Source organism: Marmota flaviventris, chromosome 3 (assembly GCF_047511675.1).
Source record: "Marmota flaviventris isolate mMarFla1 chromosome 3, mMarFla1.hap1, whole genome shotgun sequence".
NCBI classification, from domain to species: Eukaryota; Metazoa; Chordata; class Mammalia; order Rodentia; family Sciuridae; genus Marmota; species Marmota flaviventris.
Window position 1 is genome coordinate 18,761,875 of NC_092500.1, and position 24,646 is coordinate 18,786,520.

The 24,646-nt window shown below is 37.0% G+C and overlaps 1 long non-coding RNA gene across 2 annotated transcripts in view; it reads right to left on the minus strand.

Annotated features, from left to right (window-relative positions):
• Positions 1-24,646, minus strand: part of LOC139705173 (uncharacterized) — a 413,615-nt gene that overhangs the window by 94,130 nt on the left and 294,839 nt on the right. For both annotated transcript variants that reach the window (XR_011707043.1, XR_011707044.1), the window contains 2 exons: positions 4,127-4,173; positions 3,131-3,177 (listed from right to left, as the gene is read on the minus strand). This is a non-coding gene — a long non-coding RNA (uncharacterized lncRNA). The remainder of the gene's footprint in view (positions 1-3,130; positions 3,178-4,126; positions 4,174-24,646) is intronic.

The following is a 24,646-nucleotide window of genomic DNA, read 5'->3' on the forward strand; positions in this document are numbered from 1 at the left end:
TATGGATACTCCTGCTTGTTTCCGAAGTCCATATGAGTGATATGATTTTTCCCAACCTTTCACCTTCAGCCTATGTATGTCTTTTCCTATCAAATGCATCTCCTGTAGGCAGCATATTGTTGGGTCTTGTTTTGTGATCCATTCTACTAGCCTGTGTCTCTTAATTGGTGAGTTTAAGCCATTAACATTTAGGGTTATTATTGAGATATGGGTTGTTCTTCCAGCCATATTTGTTTATTTCTGTTACTAAACATGGTTTGTTTTCCTCTTTGATTATTTCCCCCCCCTTTACTGTCCTACCTCCCACTGTTGGTTTTCATTGTTTTTTTTTTTTTTCCATTTCCTCTTCCTGTAATGTTTTGCCGAGGATGTTTTGAAGAGATCGTTTTCTAGCTGCAAATTCTTTTAACTTTTGTTTATCGTGGAAGTTTTTAATTTCATCTTCCATCCTGAAGCTTAATTTCGCTGGATACACAATTCTTGGTTGGAACCCATTTTCTTTCAGTGTTTGAAATATGTTATTCCAGGATCTTCTAGCTTTCAGAGTCTGTGTTGAAAGATCAGCTGTTATCCTGATTGGCTTACCCCTAAATGTGATCTGCTTCCTTTCTCTTGTAGCTTTTAAAATTCTCTCCTTATTCTGTATGTTGCGCATCTTCATTATAATGTGTCTAGGTGTGGATCTCTTATGATTTTGCACATTTGGCATCCTGTAGGCTTCTAGGATTTGGGATTCTGTCTCATTCTTCAAGTCTGGGAAGTTTTCTCGTATTATTTCATTGAATAGATTGCTCATTCCTTTGGTTTGGAGCTCTGTACCTTCCTGTATCCCAATGTCTCTTAAGTTTGGTCTCTTAATGTTATCCCATATTTCTTGGATGTTCTGCTCATGGTTTCTTAACAGTCTTGCTGAGCTGTCTATGTTCTTTTCAAGTTGAAATACTTTGTCTTCATTGTCTGATGTTCTATCTTCTAAGTGTTCTACTCTGCTGGTAGTATTCTCAATTGAGTTTTTAAGTTGGTTTATTGCTTCCTGCATTTCTAGGATTTCTGTTTGTTTGTTTTTTATAACCTCTATCTCCCTGTATAGTTGATCTTTTGCTTCCTGTATTTGTTTGTGTAATTCATTGTCGAAGTGATCTTTCATTGTCTGATTTTGCTGTCTAATGTCTTCCTTGAGACTCCAGATCATTTGAAGCATGTATATCCTGAATTCTTTATCTGACATTCCATCTGCTGCAGCTGTTACCTCTTCTAAAGTTGAGTTGACCTGCATTGCTTGTGGTCCTTTCTTTCCTTGTCTTTTCATATTGCTTGCGTTTCTTTCTGCTTGGTGAAACTGTTGTGTTTTTGAAAATTTTTCCCCCTATATATTTATATTGCTCTTGTATAGTTGAAAAGTCTGTCTTGCAGGTGCGGGCGGCGGCTCTGCTCTGCCCCTCCTCCAATTGGTGTGAGGTGTCTACTACGCCCGCGGACCCTGGGCCTGTGCTGCCGGTCGGTCGCAGGTCTGCCTACCTTGCAGGCACGGGCAGCGGCTCTGCTCTGCCCCTACTCCAATTGGGGTGACGTGACTACCGCGCCGGCGGGCCACTGGGCCTGTCCCTGGTGCGGGCGAAAGCTCTGCTCTGCCCCTACTCCAATTGGGGTGACGTGTGTACCATGCTGGCAGGCCACCGGGCCTGATCTGCCGGTCAGTTGCAGGTCTGCCTACCTTGCAGGCGCGGGCGGCGGCTCTGCTCTACCCCTCCTCCAATTGGTGTGACTTATCTACCACACCCGCGGACCGCTGGGCCTATTCCGGGCGCGGGTGAAGGCTCTGCTCTGCTCCTACTCCAATAGGGGTGATGTGCCTACCACCCCGGCCGGCCACTGGGCCTGTTCCACCGGTCAGTCGCAGGTCTGCCTACCTTGCGGGAACGGGTGGCGGCTCTGCTCTGCCCCTACTCCAAACGGGGTGACGTGTCTGTCGCGCCGGCTGGCCACTGGGCCTCTTCCGCTGGTCGGTCACAGATCTGCCTACTTTTCGGGCGCGGGTGGCGGCTCTGCTCTGCCCCTGCTCCAATTGGGGTGTCGTGACTACCACGCCGGCAGGTCGCTGGGCCTGTTCCGGGCGCGGACAGTGGCTCTGCTCTGCCCCTCTGGCTTGATGACAAAGTGAGAGAGACTCAGGTGTTTGTGACTCACTTTCTTTACCAGGAGACCAACTGTTTCTGTCACCGCTGGTATCGATGAAGTTCTCTCCTCTGCCGCTTTCTGATGACATCAGATCTCTGCCATGTTGGTATCCCTTGCAAATGGCAGCATTTTGTTCCCTTTGCCGGGTGACCAAAGCAACGGGTGAGTCCTGACCGGCCCTCACAAGCCCCGTCTCAGTCCTGTTGCCACTGCCTATGAAGGCTCGGTTGGTATTTACCTCCACAGTATTCAGCAGGACCCAGACTGAGAAGCAGTTTCCGCGGATTCTTTAGCCCTGGGCCAGAGCAGTTCTGGGAGCCGGAATTCGGCCGCTCCATGCTCTGATAGGAGCAGGCTCCAAGAAGCAGTTTCCACGGGTTAATTAGAACTGAGCCTGAGTAAGTTGTCTGAGAGCCGCAGGCGAATGGCAGCCTGAAATTACCTGTTCTATGGCTGAATGAGCTGCGATCAGTCGAAAACAGGGATGGTGACATCAGCTCTCCAAGATGGTGGCCGCTGGCTTCCTCTGTGGTCTGACCGGTGTGGAGAACCGAATTGGACCGCTTCGTTCCCCTATCTCAAACCCAGAATTCAGCACTTAGTACGGTGATTGCACAGCTGGCAGAAGCCCGCGGAAACTGCAGTGCTGTATCTTTGTGTTGTTATCTCCTCGTTTCCCAGCGCGCGCCGCAGACTCTAGCCGCGGGGCGATTTGCTGAATAAGCAGCGTGACCCTCCGTGCGGACAAATCTCTCGCCTTTGAGCCCCCGTAGCTGATCCTCGTGCGATGGAAATCCTTCCTCTAGGTTTTGGAGCACCCCAATTTTGCTGGAAATTCCTAACAAGATAGCTTTTAGCCTTTCTAACTCGTCATTCTCCCACACAGTGACACGGTACACGGGGGTAATGCACTCCCTTCGCTGCCATCTTCCCCCCCCTCCAGTTTACTTACACTTGATTGTGGCAAGCATCTAGTTAGCCAAGGGTTGGCCAATTTCTCTGTAAAGGGCCAAAGAAGAAAGATTTTAGACTTGGCTATGTATTCTCTATTGTGAGTACTTTGTCGTTGAACCCTGAAAGCAACCATAGGCGATGCATGAACAAATGGGCATGGATCTGCTCCAATAAAACTGAATTCACAAAAGCAAGTGGAGAACTGAATTTGGCCTTTGGGCCACAGTGTGCTGACTTCTCTCTTCAGGCAAAATACTCTCTCTTTTACCATGGACTTGTTTCAGAATTTTCAAAATCTATGGACTTGAATTTTTAAAATTCCGACTTATCCTACACATATACTTCTGATTTGTCACTGATAAAACAACATTTTTCTATAACTGGTAAAAAAAAATTTAAGTGTGTGGGTGCTGTCCTTTGATAGCACCTTTAGATTTCTTACTTTGAAGATCAAAACACAAAGAAGAAATTCATGTACCCTAAGTACTTTCAATCATGCTGGAGAATTCTTTACTTCCCCCTCTGTCTGAAAATATGAAAACAGGTGAAGAAACAGAAATAGCCCTTCTACTTAAGTTTCAAAATGATCTAAATCTCGCCAGTCTAATCCCCTTTTATCTAACTTAATATTTATGAGGTGCCTAGCATTCAGAGATGTTACTTCTCTTTTCTGCAAAACCACCTGCGTTATCTACTAGTAGTTTGGCAACATACATCGGAACAGAGTTTATTTGGGCTGGGATTGTAGCTCAGTGGTAGAGCACTCACCTACCATGTGTGAGGCCTTGGGTTCGATCCTCAGCACCACATAAAAATAAATAAATTTAAATAAAGGTATTGGGTCCAACTACACCTAAAAATAAATATTTTAAAAAAGAACAGTTTGTACACACGGCATAGGTTTGCTCATTATTTTGGATCTGCATTTGCAAAGGTATTCCCACAAAAGAAAGCAAAGCAACAATAATGAAAAATGGACAATTATACTTCTTACCTCCTTTGAAATTCTATGGTTAGAGTTGATTCCAAATCCTGAAGTTCCTGGTGAAAGAGAAATTCATGAGGATGTTAGATTCATCAGTTCCATCTATTGGGCACCTCTTTTGTGGCACACATGCTACAGGCATTGAATGTAGAAAATCACCATGACTATGTTTGGATTGGAAATTTATGTTTTTAAAGGAATTGATCCATTTCATTTAATTATCAAATTTGGAGGCATATGGTTGTCATTATTCTTTTAATATCTGAAAGATCTGTAGTGATATCTCCTCTTATTCCTGATTTGGTATGTGCCTCTTTTTTTCTATTTTTTTTCTTGGTCATTTTATTTTAAGGCTTATTAATGTTATTTTGTTTCATTTATCTTTCCTATTATTTTTATTTTCCACTTCACTCCAAGGTATGCTTTTCATCATTTTTCTTTAATTTTACTTGAGCTTTATTGCTCTTCTCTTTCTAATTTCTTAGGTAAGCTTAGCTTTTTAAAATTGTACCTCTTTTTCTAATATAAGCATAAAAATAAAACACTGACGTAAGTATTTAATACTATAAATTTCTCCTAAAATGTCCCTTTAGCTGCTTTGCACAAATTTTGATCTGTTATATTTTCATTTCCACTAAGTTCAAAAATATTTTAAAATTCCTCTTCAGACTTCTTTTTTCACCCACAGGTTATTTGAAGTATTTTGTTTTCTTTCCAAATATGTGTCAGGTTTCCAGATAGTCACATGTTACTGAGTTCCAATTCAATTATTTTATGGTCAGAAGACACGAGCTGTGTGAATCAAAAATGTTTAAACTTGTGAAGTTGCTTCTGCCACACCCCACCTCCAAGGTCCAGAATATGTTCTGTTTTGGTAAATATTCCACGTTTACTTGAAAAAAATATTTTTGGTTCTTTTTGGATTGATTGTTCTATAAATTTCAAATAAATTTGGCTGATTATGTTCAAGTCTAGTATATTTTTGCGAATTTTTTCCTAATTCTTTATCAATTACTAAGAAAGAAGTGTTGATACTTCCCTTATCTGTGGGTTTGTCTCTTTCTCCCTTTAGTTCTAACATCGGGTTTTCTGCCTGTATTTTGAAACTCTGTTTGCAGATAGAAATATTTAGGATTGTTATATCTTCTTGATAAATTAACTCTTTTTTCATTGTGTGTTTTTTCCTCTTTATCCCTGGTACTTTTCCTTGTAAATCATAGTATTAAATGCTTCTTTCATTATTTCATTATTTTTAAATGCTTATGTTGGAAAAACAAAACAATAAATAATCTAAGAAATTAGCTTCAACCTTAAAGAAATCAGAAGAGACAATAAAACTTGAACATAAAATTCCTGTTCCTGATACTACTATTTTTATTCTAGCTCTCTTTTTATTCATTTTTACATAGTAAATATATTCTCCTTTACTTTTAACTTGCCTATATTATTATATCTAAAGCAGATTTCTTGTAGATAGAATATTGTTGTATCTTTTCTAAAAAACAAATCCATCTCTGTCCTACGATCAATGTGTATTGACCACCTACATTTAATACAACCATGTTTGGATTTAATCTTACCATTTTAATATTTGCTTTCCATTTGTCCTCCCCGATGATTTGGTCTTCTTTCCCTCCTTTCAGACTTTTAAAATATTTGAATTTCATTGTCATTCCATTTTAATTTCTCTGTTGACTTTCAGGATATATGCCTTTATATTATTTTTATAGGGGCTGACCTAGAGATCAAAATATTCATGCCCAACCTTTAATAGTATGTTTAGAGTTAGTATTTTACCAGTTTAAGTAAAACATAGAAGACTTGGAACCAAACAGATTCCTTTACTCTCCTGCTAAATGTTACTGCTGTCATCTGTATTACATTTATGTCTATTGAAAAATCCCATCAGGCAAAGTTACCAATTTTCCTTTCAATGGTCATACACATTTTTAAGGAATTTTAAGATGAGGAAAAAGTCTGTTATATTTACTCAGCTATTTACCATCTCTGCTGTTCTTTCTTCATTCCTGAAGTTTCAAGTTTCTAGTTTGATTTGTTTGCAGCCTGAAGAATCTTCTTCTTCATTTATTTTAGAGACAAATCTGCTTGTGACAAATATTCTCAATTTCCCTTCATCTGCGTAAGATTGTATTTTGCTTTCATTCCTAAAGGATATTTTTGCTGGATATCAAATTTTGTTGGTAGTTTTTTTTTTCTTTCAGCATGTTAAATATTTTATTCTACTATCTTTTAGTCTCCGTGGTTTTTGATGCAAATTTCATAGTTATTTAAATTGTTCTCCTAAAGAATTTTAAAGCAGTTGAATTTTGAGGCGGACCATTACCCAACAAGAGACAACTGGAAGACCCTCACATTGAGCCTCTTTTAGATTTTTGGGAATAAAATTTTGCTCATGTTGTCCTCTCTGGGTGGACACTATACCCTCACACACCTACACAGACCCAAATATGCTATGTTACCTCCTCATCTTTCAGATTTCTGGCTTTTCCTCCTAAAGGAGCTTCCTGGATCATAAATTTCAACTGTCAATCAAGTGCCCCTCTTGCACATGCAAATAGCCCAAACTGTGCTTCCTGCATCACGGTTCTTAAAATAGGAAAAAAGCATACATGAGCGCTCACTGTATACTAGGTCTTGTTCTAAATGGATTACATGAATCTAGAAAACAACGCTGTGATTGCTTCTGTTTCCTCAATGAGGAAACGGAAGGACAGTATGAATATTTTACCTGCCCATAATCACAGAGGACAGCTAATTAGTGGTTAAGCCAGACAGTCTGGCTTCAAAGCCATGTTCTTAGCCACTATTTTAAGCTGCCTCTAACTTACACTGCTGTATTGTAATAACTTTTATGCTATTCTGTATAGCTAACAGTCCAAGCCACATAAAGAAAACAAACGATGCCTATCTTGTTCATTGTTGGTTTCCTTAATGCTTAGCATAATCTGTGGCACACAGATAGTAATCAGTAAATATTGACCGTGTGGCATAAAAACATTGTATTTCCCATTTTATCTGTGTTTATGTTGCCTCCACACTATGAGCTTCTAAAAGTTGGAGACCTTCAATTTTTATCTATCCAACTTTAGATTCAGAAGACTGAATCAGTAGATTTTCAATAAATATTTTATGAGTGCATGTTTGCTGAGGGAAGAGAAAATACATTGTGTTGAGATTTAACATGTTTTATGAATGAAAAATGTGCATATACCCTAGTTAGAAGAGTCAAGACTCAATATCAGTGGAATGCAAATAAAAACAATGACAAAATTCTAGGATTTCTGGATTCAACACTTCATCAAAGGTTACAAAGCTCAGAAGTAATCCAAGAAGAGGTATTTAAATTAAGAAGCTACTATTTTTGCCAAGTGTGGTGGCAGTCACCTGTAATTCTAGTGGTTTGAGAGGCTGAGGCAGGAGGATCACAAGTTTGAGAACAGTCTCAGCAATTTAGCAAGGCCCTAAGCAACTTAGCAAGACTGTGTCTCAAAATAAAAAATAAAAGAGGGCTGGGGATGTAGCTTTGTGATTAAGAGCCCTGTGTACAAAAAAAGATATTATTTTTAGTCTATGATATTAAAAAATTGAAATTAATGATACATAAGGGAATAGAGAAATGATACATTATCATGCTAATGAAGATTTAAATTGGTATGTTTGTATCAATAATCAATAAACCACTTGTAAATAGTGACTACAATTTCTTTGAAACAAAGATTTAGGTGGTTATATTAGTTAAAATGGTTAAAAAAATATAGCAGAAACAATTGAAATTATATTTTGTTTGGAAAAACCTGGAGGCATGCTCACTGAATATCTGCAAATATTAAAAAAAAAGCCAGAAAAGAAGTATTCCAAACATTAATAGTTATTAGCTCTGGGTGATAGAATCGTGAGTGATTTGAATTTTCATCTTTATTCTTCACTGTATTTTTCAAATTTTCAACCATCAGCATGCATTTTTCCCTAATCAGATGAAAACAATAAATGTTACCAAAAAACTGCAAACTAAGTTTGCAGCTGACCACAGGGCCCATCATAAATAAACAAGCTGGAATGAGCCATCTCAAAAAAAAAAAAAAAACAGCCATAATAACTGACAGGGTGGTGGGAAAGCATGCAAGCCAAAGGCCCTTCTCCTTCAGCAAAGTAAAGATCATGTTGCTAAAGACACCCTGGGAAAGAGTGCAAGCATCAAGGAACACAAGGATCCAAGATTTGTTGGAAGGAGAACATATAGGTTTACATCTGCCTATTAAATATGTCTTGGAGGAAACTTTAAAGCAAACAAATCCCAGCTCTGCAGTGGTCTAAGTGAGCTGCCAATCCAGAGATGGAGCCAATCCAAGCCTTGGACCCTTGACTTGAAGGCTCTTAGTGGAGAGGGAATTAGAGACCTAAAACTTATTTCATAGTCCCCTCTTCTTCAGTGTACTTTGCTTGGCTTTCACTCTAGTGAAGACCTGCTTGGTTGATAGTTTCAGGCTGTTGACCTTCCTCCCCAAAGCCCTGATCGAATCTGGTCACCATGACATTTGGGAGATGATACAAGAGTTCTCTTGAACTGTCTATCCTTCTCCTTGAATTATCCTGAAGAAAAATAATATATTCTTATACATCAAAGTTGATGCAAAAAGCAAAGCCTGGATTTCATTTCTTCCTGGGTCTGTACTACAGACAGACTATGCCAGGGACATCTACTTCTCAGTTATATTGTCAGAACAACAGCAAATTTTCTTCTTTATATTCCATGGTAAGCTTGGTTCTGGGCAACATTTTATCCAGGCAATAGAAGATGATCAAAAAAATATTGATTGACTGGTTAATGGTTTTCCATTTTCCACAGATAGGATGGCAAAGGCCTTTATTCCTCCTCTAACACCAATGGTGGACCTTAAAAATCACACACAACACTTTTTCTGAAATGCAGAGGGACCTCATCAAACACCCCAAATAGGACGCTGCTAATGGATTAGCCCACAGATGGAAATAATTTGTCACTTCTTCTGCGATATAATGTCCAAACTTTCTGAACCCTGTCAGTCTGATTTAAGTGTGTTCCCCATTACAGGACACAGGCCTCTTGCCCATGTGCAGATACCCAAACAATTGCTACACTTTAATTGTTTCTCAGTCCTCAAGTCTCATCATTGTCTTTTCTTTTCTATACACAGCATTTGTAGGCTTTCTTTAATTCAACCCTAAAAAATCTTAGTATTATCCATGATACCATTAATCTTTGTGAACCTTTAACATCAGAAACATCAAAACCTTTAACATCAAAATCCTTAACATCGTAAACTTCCAAAGATTCCCTCATGATGGGAAGACAGAGAGTAATGCCTTAACCATACCTGTAACTCCAGTACTCAATACAGTACCTGCACACATGCCAGGTGCCTTACAAAAATGTATTAAATGAGCAAATGATATCTACTAATTGAAAAGTACCTAATAAACAAAGTAGAAATTGCCATTTTCTCAGGAATTTACATTTCAGAAATGACATCAACACCTACTAAACTTAAAGAAAAATAATAAAGTTTGAAATTAAAATAAACTTTCTCTTTACAGGGGTCTTCTGGTCATTAAAATATTTAAGACAGTAAAGCATATGGAAGTTATTCAAAGATTACTAACATCCAAATATTCTGAAGATAATAGAACACACTTAATTCTAAGGCTTAGACTGATCATGAGTTTTATTTTCTTTGATGACTCAGAAGGTACCTCAAGACCAACCAATACACTAGAGCCATCATTATGTGTCAATTATTCTTCCCAGCAGTAATTGTTAATAGAAATTTCTGGTAGTTAAATGCCAAATTAACAAGCTGTTCCTGCCTTTGGAGCCCATGTGCATACGGACTCTGCCAGACCAAGACTGAATGAAATATTTTTTGATTCTACTGCTTTTGGAGTTTTCCCCACAGAGTAATTCAAAACCTAATTGCATTTGGGGGAATTTCAATTGGTATCCAACATGGCCAGTTTCTGTACCCGCCTCCAAAAAATATGATGTTGTTGATTAAAGCATATTACTTTGGCATTGGTTAGCAATCCCAGGCTCTACTTTTTGTGACTATGTGTGGCCTTAAGAAAATCACTTAACTTCTCTTGAAATTTCCCCTTTAAAAATTTAGATTTTAAATGTTACTATCATAGTTATCATTATAGCCCTCCCCTTATCTTTTAATCGGAATAATTATAGAACCTACCTCGGAGTGTTATTGCCAGGGTTACACATATTCAACACACTTGTCATATCATAGCTGTTCAGAACACAGCTGTTATTATGATGGTGTGGCTTATTCTGTTCACCATTGAATACAACTTCGAACAACAACAAAAAAAATCACCCCCTACCCACCCAGGAACTCTTACTTATTCGTTCAGTTTATTCAGCATTTGTTTTGAGTATCCACTGGGCTGTGATTGGAGTCAAGCATAAGAAAAAAAATTAAAGATAAAAAAAACCTCAGAATCTTAAAGCAGCTCATAAGTCTAACAGGGAGACAGAGACACAATCAGCTATTGGTAAAGCAGTCTAGCATGTATGCACCACTAGCAGGGATAGGGCTGCACTGACAGATTGAAGGAGGTCTTCCTGGAGGGAATGATACCTTTTGACATTCAGACAGGTGGCAAGGTGGGTGTAGGAGGGGAATGATGGGCGGCTGCTGGTAATAGAGCATTTCAAGTAGAAGGAACACTTAAATAGAAAAAGAAAATCAAGAAAGAATATAGTTTTTTTGGGGGGGGAGGAGCATGGGGATTTAAATGGCTTTCAACAGTTGAAATGTAAGATAACCGATGGCAAGTGACAGGAGGGGAGTAGCTGACAGGATCTAGAGCACAGAGGACCTTTTAGATCATGAGCCATAGAAGATTTTAAAGCAGACACCTGAATGAGATATGGCACCTTCTACTGCATCATTGTCAGAGGTCTCCTGTCCTTTGACAGGGTTCTCAGGACAGTGGAAGTTTGAACACTGCCAGTTGCCCAAGGCAGGTGATATAGAAAACAGTTGGCCAATGGGCACTGTGCAGGAAGTCTTTAGAATGGGTTGAGTGTGGGTCAAAACTCCCAATAATGGAAGATTCAGAAATGTCTGTCTGGACTGCCTCCCTCTTTCCTAAGTGAAGCCCCCAAACTGGTCAGACAATGGAGTATTGAGTTTCTAGATCTCTGAAGAAGTCCAGAAGAGGCCCCTTGCTTCATGGAAGCAGTGTCTGACCTTAGTCTTTGCATCTCGATTGTACTAAAAGGTCACCAGGGCTCCCCTGGGTTTAGGACATTGTCAGTGGAAACCAAGAGATTTGGGCTCACAGACTAGGAAGGGTGTTATACTCACAGGTGCCTCTCAGGCCCATGACCCATGGAGTATAGCCTTGTATTCCAAGAAGTTCAGGATCCCTACGGCTCAGCCAAGTTTGGACATTAATGTCCTAAAATCAGCAAATAAATGTTGTATTATGGCCAAGGCAACAGCAGCTGCTCCTGAGAATATAATGGGGTAAAAAAGGGACACAGAATGCTTTGCTAAATTCCCTTCTACAGGAAACAAACTGGAATAAAAATGAATTAAATCTCCAATGCTAAAGGGTTTTTTTTTGTTTTGTTTTAATGGTTAATAATCCTTTTTAAAAAATACTACACACACTATGTTTATGCAAAACAATGTGGAGAATGGAGGTTTTGATATAGATGATATCAGACAAAACTCTTTTAGCACATTCATTTAAAATATCTGGATAATTGAGTGGAAACAATCATTTACTGTTGAATTGTCTGAAATCTTCCACCTCACTGGCCTGTACAGACATGGTTCTGTAGTGCATTTATCCCAAAATAAAATACCATACATGCTGATTTGAGAAAAAAAACTTGACATTTGAGGGAAGGAATGCGTTTCCTTAAAGCATTCCCAAGATTTAAAAAATCAAATAAAATGGAAAAAAAACAGCTTCAGAAAAATTAACAAGAAAAAAAATAAAAGTAATATGAAATGCTTTTAACTTTACTGTCGTTCTTGAGTATGTGCAGACCCCCCTATCTTCGTGGAATAGAAACATGCTCCCTCAAATTTAAAGCAGACTACCTGAATGATCACATTTAAATCCTATTTAATCCAGAAGAATGTGAGCACTACACCTGCCAACACATCAATAATGAATTCAGTCACTTGGGCCTCGAATGAGAAAGGCATCCAAAATCAAACAAGGACACGGTCTTTGAAGGTGGCCGTGTTGGAGTCCGTCACACTATGTTAAGGATCTCAGATGTGTTTCTCTAGAAGAAGCCAGCACACAAATGGATTCAAATTTTCAGAGAACAGATAATCCAACAACTGACATCAGCTAAAAGATTGTAGGGATGAAAGCCAGGATGTTAATCATCCTTCCCCTTAGGGTCCTAGGTCATTCATCCATCTCAATATTAAGTAAAATTTCAAAGCATTAACAACATATATCATCTTTAGACAGTGGTCCAGGCACTGAAGAGAGATCACTATGGGTCACTATGCCTTGTCTTCTTGGGTCTTTTTCATACTTAAGCAACTCCAGAAATATATTCACTCACCCACATGCAGAGATACACACACCAGACAATAATCACAGCTATAATTCTTTTGAGGCTTGTTTTTAGATTATGCCAAAGCGCGCGCGCGCGCGTGTGTGTGTGTATGTGTGTGCATATATAATCTACAGTGTATAGGAACAGTCACATTGGACCTCCAGATGCATAGAAGTGCTACAGTTCTGTTTACACTAAGCCTCAATTCTACTAATAATGTAATTGTCTCCTGAGGTTCAGTTTCTTCAACCACAATGGAATTTCCTGGAAGGCAACGATTGAGATTCTTCCTTTGCTTGTCTCCTCCATAGCAATGTACTGGTTATGAAATGAGCTCAATGAAAAATAGTACGTGAGTTGATTGGTACATAGAAAAATATGTTTGTTGGTTTATGGCTAATCCAACAAGACATGCTAATTTAAAAAGACAGGAAGGTTTAACAAGGGCATTTGCAACTGAAGAGTTGGCATTTGGGAATTAGTAACACATTCTCAATGGACAAGACACTTGGCTGGGGTTCCACTATTACTCTGAGCCCCCAGTGCACTTCATACCTATACTCACAGATCATTGCAGAAAGTTCTAAAGCTGAGTGGGAGCTCAACTTCCAGGAAGTAAGTACAGGACCTTCAGTTATAGAAACCAATTTATATTCTCTGTCTGTCAGTTTTGGCACATTTCACCATGAGAACGCAAGCTCTGAGGTCCTGAAAGAAGCTCAAGAGATCACCAAGCTAATCAACAAAGCAGAACTGGCTTGCTACATATAAGGGGATACATCCCAGGGAATTTTGCAAAACTTGAATATATGGAGTAAGCAGCTCTGGTGTTTTCAAAGAGGCCAAGGGAAACAAATGAGGCTTTATTTGGGGTTATATAAAATGAGACCATGTCAGAGATATAAATCACTGGGGGGAATGTTTCAAATCCAAGGTAAACCATAGCTAAATGTTCTGTGTCTAGACAGCTTGCCCTCTTGGACATCTGAATTTACCAGAGGTCAAATGAAGACCAAGGTCAGAGGCAGAACCTAGAATAAAACCATTAATTCCCAACTTGCTCCAGACCCAGGCTATGTTACACCCAAGGCTAAGACAATGATTGTATCAGAAATATGTCAGCCATGAATAAAACAAAGCAAGCCCACAGAAGTCACAGAAACCCTATCTTAAGACAATTTGGCTTGAGATTCCATGAACCTTCTCTTTGAAATGTATAAAAGGTCCTATATAGAAACAGCTTGCCAACTCAACAGTGATACTGAGAAGTGCTTGAAGACACTGAGGTACCACTCTAGGGTACACAAAGTAATTTCGCCCACACTATCTCATTTCATCTTCACCATTGCTCTATGAAGCACCTGGGGCAGGAGAAGTCACTTGTTTTATGTGGAGAATTCTGGGCCACAAGAAGTTAAGAAATTCCCACAATTTATCAGGGGTAGTGCTAAGATCTGAGTCGTTTACTCTTTATCTCAGTCTCTTACTCTGTATACTCATAATGCTTCTTTTTGGTAGGTAAATGCTCACTGCTCTCATTGGTTGGTGTAAACCCCTGCAGGCAAGAGGGAAGGAATATGAAGGGAGAACTCTTCACCTTAAGGATCTGGCCAGAAAGACATGGCTGATGACAAAGACCATTTTCCATCAAACATGAGAAGCTCTCAAAAATGCATATTTCTTTCAAAGACATTAAAATATGGAAAAAATATGGCTGATGGTGAATTGCAAGATGCCAAGAATTAAAGATGCATCACAATATCCTAAATGTTGAGAAGTGAAAAAAAGTGCCCCTTTGAATTCATGAACTAGAGTAATATAAGATACTATATGATATAAATGAGCCTGATCTTAGTCTTTATTAGTTCATAAGTGACCGAGTTGGGGTAGAAATTCAATTCTATTGGTTTATAGGATTTTATGGGCTGGAGGGGTACGAATAAGACAATGTTCTGTATGTGACATGTGTGATATCTTCTGAGGTATCTCTGACAGAAATTCCTAAGGAGGAGGTAGGATACCTGTGGGCATGGTGTAGACAAATAGCTTGAAATACACTTCAGGGGGCTTTAAGCCAAAAGATACCCACGTTGATAGGAGGCATGGACCCTGAACAAAATAAAACAGAAATAAACTTCTGAGTAACTGGGAGGGAAATGGATTTAATGTTATTTCAGACATCTTACAGATACTTCCCAAAGCTAGAAATGAGAAAAGATAACAAAAATAGATAGATAGATGATAAATAGATAGATAGATAGATAGATAGATAGATAGATAGATAGATAGACAGATTTTTTTTCTGTAAAAGACCTTGGAATTTTCTCACATCAAATGAACTGTCCTAGTCTGGAAAGAAATTATCTCAATCCTATGACCTGCTGAGCCATTAAAAAAACCTGTCTTCTTAATAGCCACTTTGCTAAGGAACAGAAGGAGAGGGGATAGATGCCCTGCTTTTACAAGGAAATGGACCTTAAAAACAGTGGGAATAGGAAAAACACAACAGTTTGTTTAAATAGGAGGGAGATTAAGAGAAACCTTTTTCAAAATTAAGGCAATAGATCATTTAAGCTACTCCTTAAATATGTACTATTTATATAATCAGCCTTTATCAGACTTTGTCCCCAAACACTCTCATTCCATGGCCAAACAAGTTTGGGAAGTTTTGAAAATTATATATTCTTCCGTAAGCCTCACAGTGCACATCAGTTCATTACAGGTATGAGAAATCCTACAGTATAAGAACCTGTTTCACTTTAATAGCATTTACATTAGCAGAATTAGGAGTTGAACCTGGTGTGTCTTTGAAACCTGTGTTTTTAAGCATTCTGCTATACTCCATTCTAAATGACTGTATAATTTTTAACTTTAAAAAGCTTAAATTGGCCAGGTGTGATGGCTCATGTCTGTAAATCTCAGCATTTCAAGAAGCTGAGGCAGGAGGATCCTAAATTCAAAAACCAGCCTCAGCAATGGCAAGGCACTAAGAAACGCAGTGAGACCCTGTCTCTAAATAAAATACAAAATAGGTCTTGGGATGTGGCTCCATGGTTGAATGTCCCTGAGTTCAATCCCTGGGACCAAAAAAAAAAAAAAAAAAAAAAACCACAAACTTAAATTGTACGTAAAAAGAGAAAATAATAAGAGAAACACATCATGTGCTCAACTACAGAAATTAGCAAATGTTAGCATTTTCCCATGCTGGTTTCTTATTTTCACATTAACAAAGGGGATGAGAACATTACAGTAAAAGTGGGGTCTCCTTTGCTCCCCTTTCAGTTTCTCCCTTCCTTCCCAGAAGCAATCAGTGCACTAAAATTTGTATGCATTCTTATACATTATGTTTTTGATTTTATAGAAAATATATTTGTTTGTAAACAGTACATAGCATTTCCACTTTTAAAATTGTTATATAAATATTATATGTAACATTCTGAAATTTCCTTTTTTCATTAAATATCACATTTCTGAGTGCTAACCCACTGTATTAATTGCTGAATAACAATTTATCTTACAAAGAGAATAGAATTCACTTATTTATTCTCCTGCAGATGGACATTAAGTTGCTTCCAACTTCACTATTACCAAATGATGCTGCAATAAACATTCTTGCTTTCTTGTCCCTGTGCACCTGAAGAGACATTCCCTGGGGTGTACACCTAGAAGGTCATGGAGTTTGCAAATTTTCAACTTTGCAGGAAACTGTCAAATTACTCTCCCATGACCTTCTTAGCAATATTCTACTTAGTCCGGACACCTTCCCAAAGCACAAGGTGCTGTGAGAAAAGTAACAAAGTTTTACTTAAAGAGTCAGTGAACCTGAGTTCCAAGTTCTAACTTTGACCTTAAGACAGTCACTGAAAATTTTTTAGTCCTAGTTTTCTTAACTGCAAAATGGGAAAAGATGATACTTTGTTGAACTTACTCCCTGGGCTTTGGTGCAGACACAGATGAAACTATGACAATGAATGTTCTTTGTCAACTAGGAAGTGCTGAATCATACCAATTATTTTCATTAATAATCACACCTACATAAATCATTCGCCTTTGTTTTTTCAAATATTTGAATGTCTGCGGTGTAATAGGCATTAGATACAGACTCAGCTCCTACCCCAAAGAACATAGAAGTTGGTGACTATATTTATTTAATTGTCAATTTCATAATCACCAGGATACCAAGTATTTTATAGGGGAACTCCTGATTATTTATGATTCTGAAGTTCATTTGTCAATAGATTGTTTGAAATTCAGAACAAATTTTTCCAAAGGACATTATGATTGGGTGATCTGGGTACAAGCCTGCTGATAAATTGTGGAATACCAGCTGTCTATGAGTAGTGCTAAATAATTTTATAGGTATTATATAACATCTTCTCTCTAACAACCCTGGGCTAACAAGTTTTAATGACCCATCTCGCAAATAGGGGCCTTCAGGAATAGAGAAGTGAATTAATATGCTTGAGATCACTCGACCAGAGAACCATAGGGTCAGGATGTGAAACCAGGACTGCATGCTTTCTTGATGACCTTATGTAGGTGTACACCGAGTGTATAGGAAAGTCGGTGCCAATACGTGGCAAGAAACAATGCTGCAGCCCTGAGAATGTGTGTGTCCCTGGCCAGAGCCACCTCAGTCTCCACTAACGCAAGAGCAGCAAATGTAGCAATTCAACTATTAGTTCTCTTTCCAGCAATGATCTCAGAGAGAAATGGTAGAAAGAAGAAACTACAAAGAGAAAAATGTTTCCCTGGGATTAGAGACAGAGCTGTTTCTCAAGCCTGTCATAGCAGAGTGACCATTCCTATAATGTCTACCATCTGTGCAGCCTCCATGGTTTGCACACAGAAGGTATCTGTAAAACACAGAATGATGAAAGGGAATTTTGATGTATGATGCTTGGGACCTTTGAGACTGTTTTCCCTTTTCTTTCCCCCCAAATAAATGCTCATAATTCAGAGTATGTGTCTGCACTATATAAATTGCTATAACCATGAAGTTTGAGAGAGCTATTGAAATCAAGCATAAAACTAAGTAAATTCCTTTAAGGACAAAGTCCCTTTCTGTCAAATGATTTCAAAATCATTTTAAACAGAGTTTTATTTAAAGCAGCAATAACCAATTAGAACTAGTAATAGTTAGAAAGTTCTCTTTCACATCAACAAAAGCCACACACTACCTATGAATAAAATTAATGCCAAAAGAAATTATAGACAAATTCTCACTAATGAACAGAGTCCGATTAGATATTATTGTTACCATACTCTCTCATGGCTTTTAGGAATTATTTTTCTATCTATTGTGTAAAGACGACTTTACACAATAAGTTGGCTCTTTTCCTACTTTTTTATATTGTTCAGAATAGTTTGCATAGGATGAGAATTATTTTTACCTTGAAGTTTTGGTGGAACTTACCTATAAAGTCAACTGGGCTTGGTGCCTTTTCTTAGGAAAAATTTCTGGCTTCTGTTTACATTTTTATGTTTATTGGCCTTCATTGTGGAACTCATTTTGACAATTTATATGTTCCTTAAAATGTTTTGTTTATTTAGGTTTCAAATTTCCTGGTAAGAAGTTGTTTGTGAAATTTTCATAACTTTTTTAAAAATTTGAAAAACATCTTTGTTTATAATTCTATTTTCATTTCAAATTCTGCTTGTGCTTTTGTGCTTTCTTTGTTTGTATTGTTTTGGTTTTTCCAGTTTAATTGCTTACCATACAGTCCTTTTCAAAGAACCAGCTCTGGATTTTGCTAATCAACTCTACTATTTGGTATTTGTGCATTTTTTGTTTGTTTGTTTAATTTTGCTTTTTCTCTTGGTTATTTCCACTCCACTATTTTCTTTGTTTCTTGTTTTTTTTCCCCCTAGCTGCTTGCATGGAAAGAATAATTTATTTTTAAACTTTTAGTTTCTAATAAACCATTTAAGGATATAAATATCCTCACACTACCAATTTCATTAATACTCTACAATTTTTATTTTAATTTAATTCTAAAAATATGCTATTTTCATTAAATTAATGAATTAAATTGGTGTGTTTCTGCATGCTTTGCTTTTATTTCAAAATAGCTGGCCTTTGGGGAAGCCTTGCTTTTACTGCTAACTTTGTCAGTGAACATGGTTTACTCAGTATCAGTCTTGATGAGGTTTCCTTTTGTGGCATGGAATATGATCATCTTTTACACATGTTCCATGGAAAGTTGTATTATTTCTGTTTGTTGAATCCAGAGACCTTTACTTGGTATTTAACCATTCTTATTAAATGTGTAATTCCAACTACTGAATATTTTAGTACTGATGGTTTTTCACTTATTCTTTTCACCTTAATTCATGTTTTTCTCTTGCCACATCATTGCTTCACCTTTCTTCCGAATTTGGTTGGATTATACATATTTTCTGTCCCATTTCCTTCTCCTGCTTTAAAGTTATACCTTGTGATTTTCCTCAACTATATTCATTTAAGCCTTCAAATGTGTTTTTTCCAAAATACTTATTTTCTTCCCAATCCCAAATATCATAAAAGTTTAGCATGCAGTTATTTCTCTTAACTACTCCCCACACTTCTATATTTAAATATAGATTTAGTTACACCTTTAATCTTTTTAAGCAGTTTTTTTTATACAGTAATACTTGGACTGTTTCCTTTGTTCACTGTTGATTCACTATTTCCCTGGATTCCCCTTTCCCTTGCTGAACTATCTAGTAATTCTCCTTTTTGCCCTGAGAGCATCATTGGTTGGCAGACATTGTATAAGCTTGTTTGTTTGAAAAATCTTTATTTTAACCTTACTGATGGATGCAACTTTGCCTAAGTATAAAATTTCCATTGTGTTTTTATTTCCAATATTGATGATGAAAAAGTATTTTTAAACTGATATTCATTCCTCTGTCTGTAATTTGACCATTCTCTCTCATGGCTATTAGGAATTATTTTTCTATCTTTTATTTTCTAAAGTTTACAACAACTAAGGGTTGTTTTCTTTTCTCTCTTTCTGGGTTTTCACTTGGTGAGTTCTTCAATGATTATCTCACCTCCACTGAAACTGTTCTGTCTTTAGGATGCTTCTATTAGATGAATGTTGGAACTTTCGGATCTTGTCTCCACGTGTCTTTTCTTTCCTCTTGTCTATCTCCTTTTTATTTTATTCTCTGTTTTCAAAAGAAGTTCTCTGTTATGCTTTTTAACTCATTAATTTGTTCTTCAGTTCTATTTCTTGTAGCTAAAGAATTTTACATACAAACACATATGTACAGGTATCTTTACGTACCTACATACACGTGTAATTTCCTTCAAATCTCAATGAGCTCACTATTGTTGTTTGTTTAAATCATCCCTATTTTATAAACTCCTGTTTTTATTTCAAGATTTCTTCCTTTATCTGTTTAAGGATCTTAAAATTTTATCTAACGTCCTTTTTTTGTCTGGTTCACTAATACCATTTCCTAAGATGAGAGCGTTTTTATTTGTTAAAACTGTTGAGACTTGTGGCAATGCAGTCATTTCTCATGGGGCTTGGTAATGTTGTGTTGTGAGTTCATTTTTTGCAACAGAATTCTCACCACTGTGTGCTAAGTTGTAGTGTCTTCCTCATGACTTGTGGTTTTCTAGATTAGGTCCTTGGCAGTAAGAGGTTTATTATAAAAACATCCCTAACTTGTTTCTGGTACCTCCATTCTCTTTTTGCTTCTATGGATTGGGCTCTGATTCAAGAAAAATCTTCTCCCCTGTTATTTGTTTATTGTGTTAAGGATTGAATCCAAGGCTTCTTGCAGGCTGATTCTCCACTCTACCCCTGAGCTACACTCCCAGCCCCTTTCTTAGCTTAAATATAATTTTTTTTGGTTACTTCAATATCTAACTCTAGCTCTTTTTTTTTTTTTTATAGTTTTTGGGCTCAGAAGAAAAGCACTTAGTATGTGCTTGTTCAATTTTATTTGTACTTCTAATTGTCTTTGCCTTCTCTAGTTCAACATTTAGTGAGACAAGGTTCACAAAAGCTATATCTCTATTGTATATCAAAAATAATTCATCATACATAATATTTTTCCTTAAATTTTATTTGATATTAACATTAAAATGCCTTCTTTCCTTCTCATTAAATTTTTAACATCACTGCTCATAATTCTGCTTTTAAACTTTCAGGTTGTGTTAAATATGTCTCTTATAAAAAAATCAAATAATTAGATATTTTTTAAAATCTAGATTGAGAATATCTTTTAATAAGACAAATTTGCCCATGGATGATTTTAATTAAAATTAATATATGTTATTTGTCTTTCTGTACTATCTTATTTTGAAGATTTCTTATTAATTATGTAAAGTGCTTCTTGTAAGTTTTTTAAAACTACTTTTTAACTTCCAGTTATTTCTTACTTTGATTAGGAATCATTTTAATCCTCTAATTTTTTCACATCCTTCCCTTATTTCCTGGTTTTTGTTGACATAATCTTGGATTTGAAATACAAATTATTTATAATACTCTTCATTTTATATTTCAATTTTTTAAAAATAAAAATTTATATTAAATTCTATAACAGGATTTATTATAATATAATCTGATCTGTAATCTATGATCACTGGCTTTAATTCTTATGTCCAAAGTGTTTACACTGTTTCTATATTTACCTGCTCAATTATTCTTTTTTGTTTCTTTTTGCAATAGGTTAGAGAATGATTTCAAATACAATTTTTTCAAAAAGATAAATATTTTCTCTAATATATATATATTTTGTTTGCATGTAGCTACCTTATTTAGCATTCTAAAATGACTGTCATATAAGAAGCATGAAAATATATTTGTAGGACAAGTTACTTTGATAACATTTTAGTACTTTCATACATGAAGAAGTATAACTTGCTTGTATATGAACTTGGTTCATAGTTACTTTTTTTCTCTCTCAAACCTCAAAATTGCAAAGATTGAATTTGTTGCTATAAAATAGAACAACCCTAGATTTTTCCTAGATTTGCTTTTTCTGCCTGAATTCTGAATGAACCTTCTTTATTCTTCTAGGAAAGAAATTGTGCCCAAATGAATACAAGTTTAATTCTCTTGTCACTGATTTTCTCCTGAAATGGAGTAGGTCCTTAATGTCTCTTAATTAATCTCAGTTAAGATTGTTTTTATTTATGTTTTAAATTAATAAATCCATTCTGTTGGTGCTGTTTTCTTTTCCAAGAGAATATCCTTGCTTTTATTTGTTCTTCTTCTGTTTTTGAACTTCGTATCTGTCATCTTCTCTATTTTGATACATCTTTGATTTTTTTCTCTTTGTATTCTCCATCAGATTTATCTTTTCTACCATCTACTGGACTTGGTGTAGTAGATTATGCTCTCCACTGTCTCAAATGTAGATTTCAAGGTCATTGTTGAATTTTAATTTTAATATCTTTGTCTCATTATTTCCTTGATCCCTGCCCTATGTATGCCTTGTCTAGCCACCTGTCATCTGTCACTGTGGACCTCTGAATTGCTCTGATGCTGAGTACCCTTAACTATTCATGCCCCACTTGATAGAGAACAAGGACTTTGGGTTACTCCTCCCAACTTTGCCCTTTTTCAGCAGGAAGCAGCTTGGATATGTTGTTGCCCACTTTTCCATAGAAATGGAATATAGAAATTAACAGTGGGGAAATTTGTGGTCCCCTTTGTGCTTTGAATATAGCGCTTGTTGCTCTGCCACTGCTATTTATTTTTAAAATGGACATTTTCCTTTCTCTTCCTCTCTCCCTAATCTCCCACTCCTTAATTTCAGAGGAAAAAGGATCACCTTTCTTTCCCATTTTAGCAGATTTATCTGTCCCTGAGTACACACCCACCATAGGAATGAAGTAATGTAGACTTTGGGGATGGCACCAGAAGATCTCAGAAATGACTATCACCCAGATTCACAAGTGAATTATTCCTCTAACACAGAACCCATGGAATGTAGCCTTTGAATCATGCCCTGTTTCTGCTGATGGGCAGATTCACAATCTCTGGGACAGGAGTCCCCTGTGTTTCTCCTTTGCTAGCAAAGCAATAAGCATTTTTTTCCCTTTTTCCAAAAAAAAAAAGAAAGAAAGAAAAGAAAAATCCTCTTGTTTTTTTTTCATATGGTGTATCATATCCTGTTATATTCAATCTATATTATTAACTCCATATGAATACATTTAGACTTCTGCCTGCTTTTCTGAAGGACTTTGTGTTGTTCTTACGTTAGTCAGTTTAATGTTGAGGATGGCCCACTAGGCTATGCCTGTTCAATGTGTGGTCCATCCACATACTGTCATGGTTAGTGGTAAGTCACTTAGCTCTACACTGTATTGGTGCACAATGAGGTAAGATAAATGCTCTTTTTTCCCATCTATCCTCTCTTTTCCCATCTCTCCCACCACTGACTGGTGACAAGTGGTGCCAAGACCAGCACTGATCTGGACCACACTTGAGCAGCGTTGCTGTAAGTGATTGCAAGATAACAAGATAGAATGGAACCATGTCCCTTACATATGGATCACTGTGCCTCTGAACAATGATATGAAAGAATAGACTTCCATTAAAACATTTTATTGGGCTAATCTTTTTTACAGTATCTTTGTACCCTAATAGGTGACATTAGATCAGTTTCAGAAATAAGTTCTTCCTTTGAGTCTTCCAATATCTATCTCTTTTCTCTATCTTTCTTATAAACCTCATAGTGTTTTTTATGCTGACTTTAATCATTCTTAAACCTGGAAAATGTTTTGGTCAGAGTTTATCTACTGAGAAAGTGTGTGGGTTGGACTAGTACTGTGCTATGTGATGGGGGAAAAATCTCCTTTCAGGATAAAACTGGGTAAGGGGAGGGTAGTAGTGAGGGTGTGTCAATGTGTCTCATTCCTGTCAATTGCTGGACTCTATCACAGTTTAACTTAACACATCTCCTTTCCTAGATTCATCATCTTATTCTCTGCTATTCTGAACTTTTGGTGTTTATTCAAAACTCAGTTCCCATGTTGGAGGTATAGTTCAGTGGTAAGGTCCTTGCCTAGCGCTATAGCACATTTAAGACCCTGTGTTCAATCCCCAGCACTGCAAAACATATAAATAAATAAAAATCTCAATTCCCACCAACTACTTTATCTGAGTTTTTTCTTTCAGCATCTGCCTCCTATCACACAAACATACATACTTACACAATGAGGCCAGGACACAGGTGTTTGGTACCAGAGGGGTATGAACCTGTCAGCATAGCACCAGAGGTGGGGGATCTGGGACATGAATCTTTGAGTTTCCTGGCAACAAATCAACCATCAGTGGAGGTCCAAGGCATTTTTTCCTATAGTTTTTACAACTAGACTTGGCAACTGATTAGATTTTAAGGAGAAGGGAAAAGGAACATTCTAGAATAATTTACAGGTTTATAGTTTCAGTGACTGGATAAATGGAGGTGTTTTTGTTGGTGGTGGTGTGTTTTGAAAGAGGAAGAGATTCGACTAGAGAGAGAAGGACCTTAGTTTGTATGTGCTAATGTTGTAACATTCCAGTAGAAAATTCTCACAGAAAGATATGTATGCATTGAGAAGCTATGGACTGAGCACATAGACTTTTATATGTCAGCATACGATGACAATATGGACATAAATGGGACTGCCTAAGTAGAGTGAGAGAGAAGGTGGACCAGGAAAAATGCTAAGAAACTATTAAAGCATCAAGTGAGAAAAGAGGAACAAGGAAAACAGATAAAGACAAAGCTAGAGAGGAATGAGAACTGAAAAAAAAAAGAAAAGGAAAGGAAAAGGATATAGTCATGGGAGCAAAGAAAATGCTTCAAGGAAAAAAAAACATCCCACAGGGACAAATACCATTTAGAGGTTAAGCCAAATAAATACTGAAAAATCAACTCTCTTGGTTCTAGAATCAGGTTGACTACCAGCCTCAATTTTCAATGTTATTGTGAATTTTCCC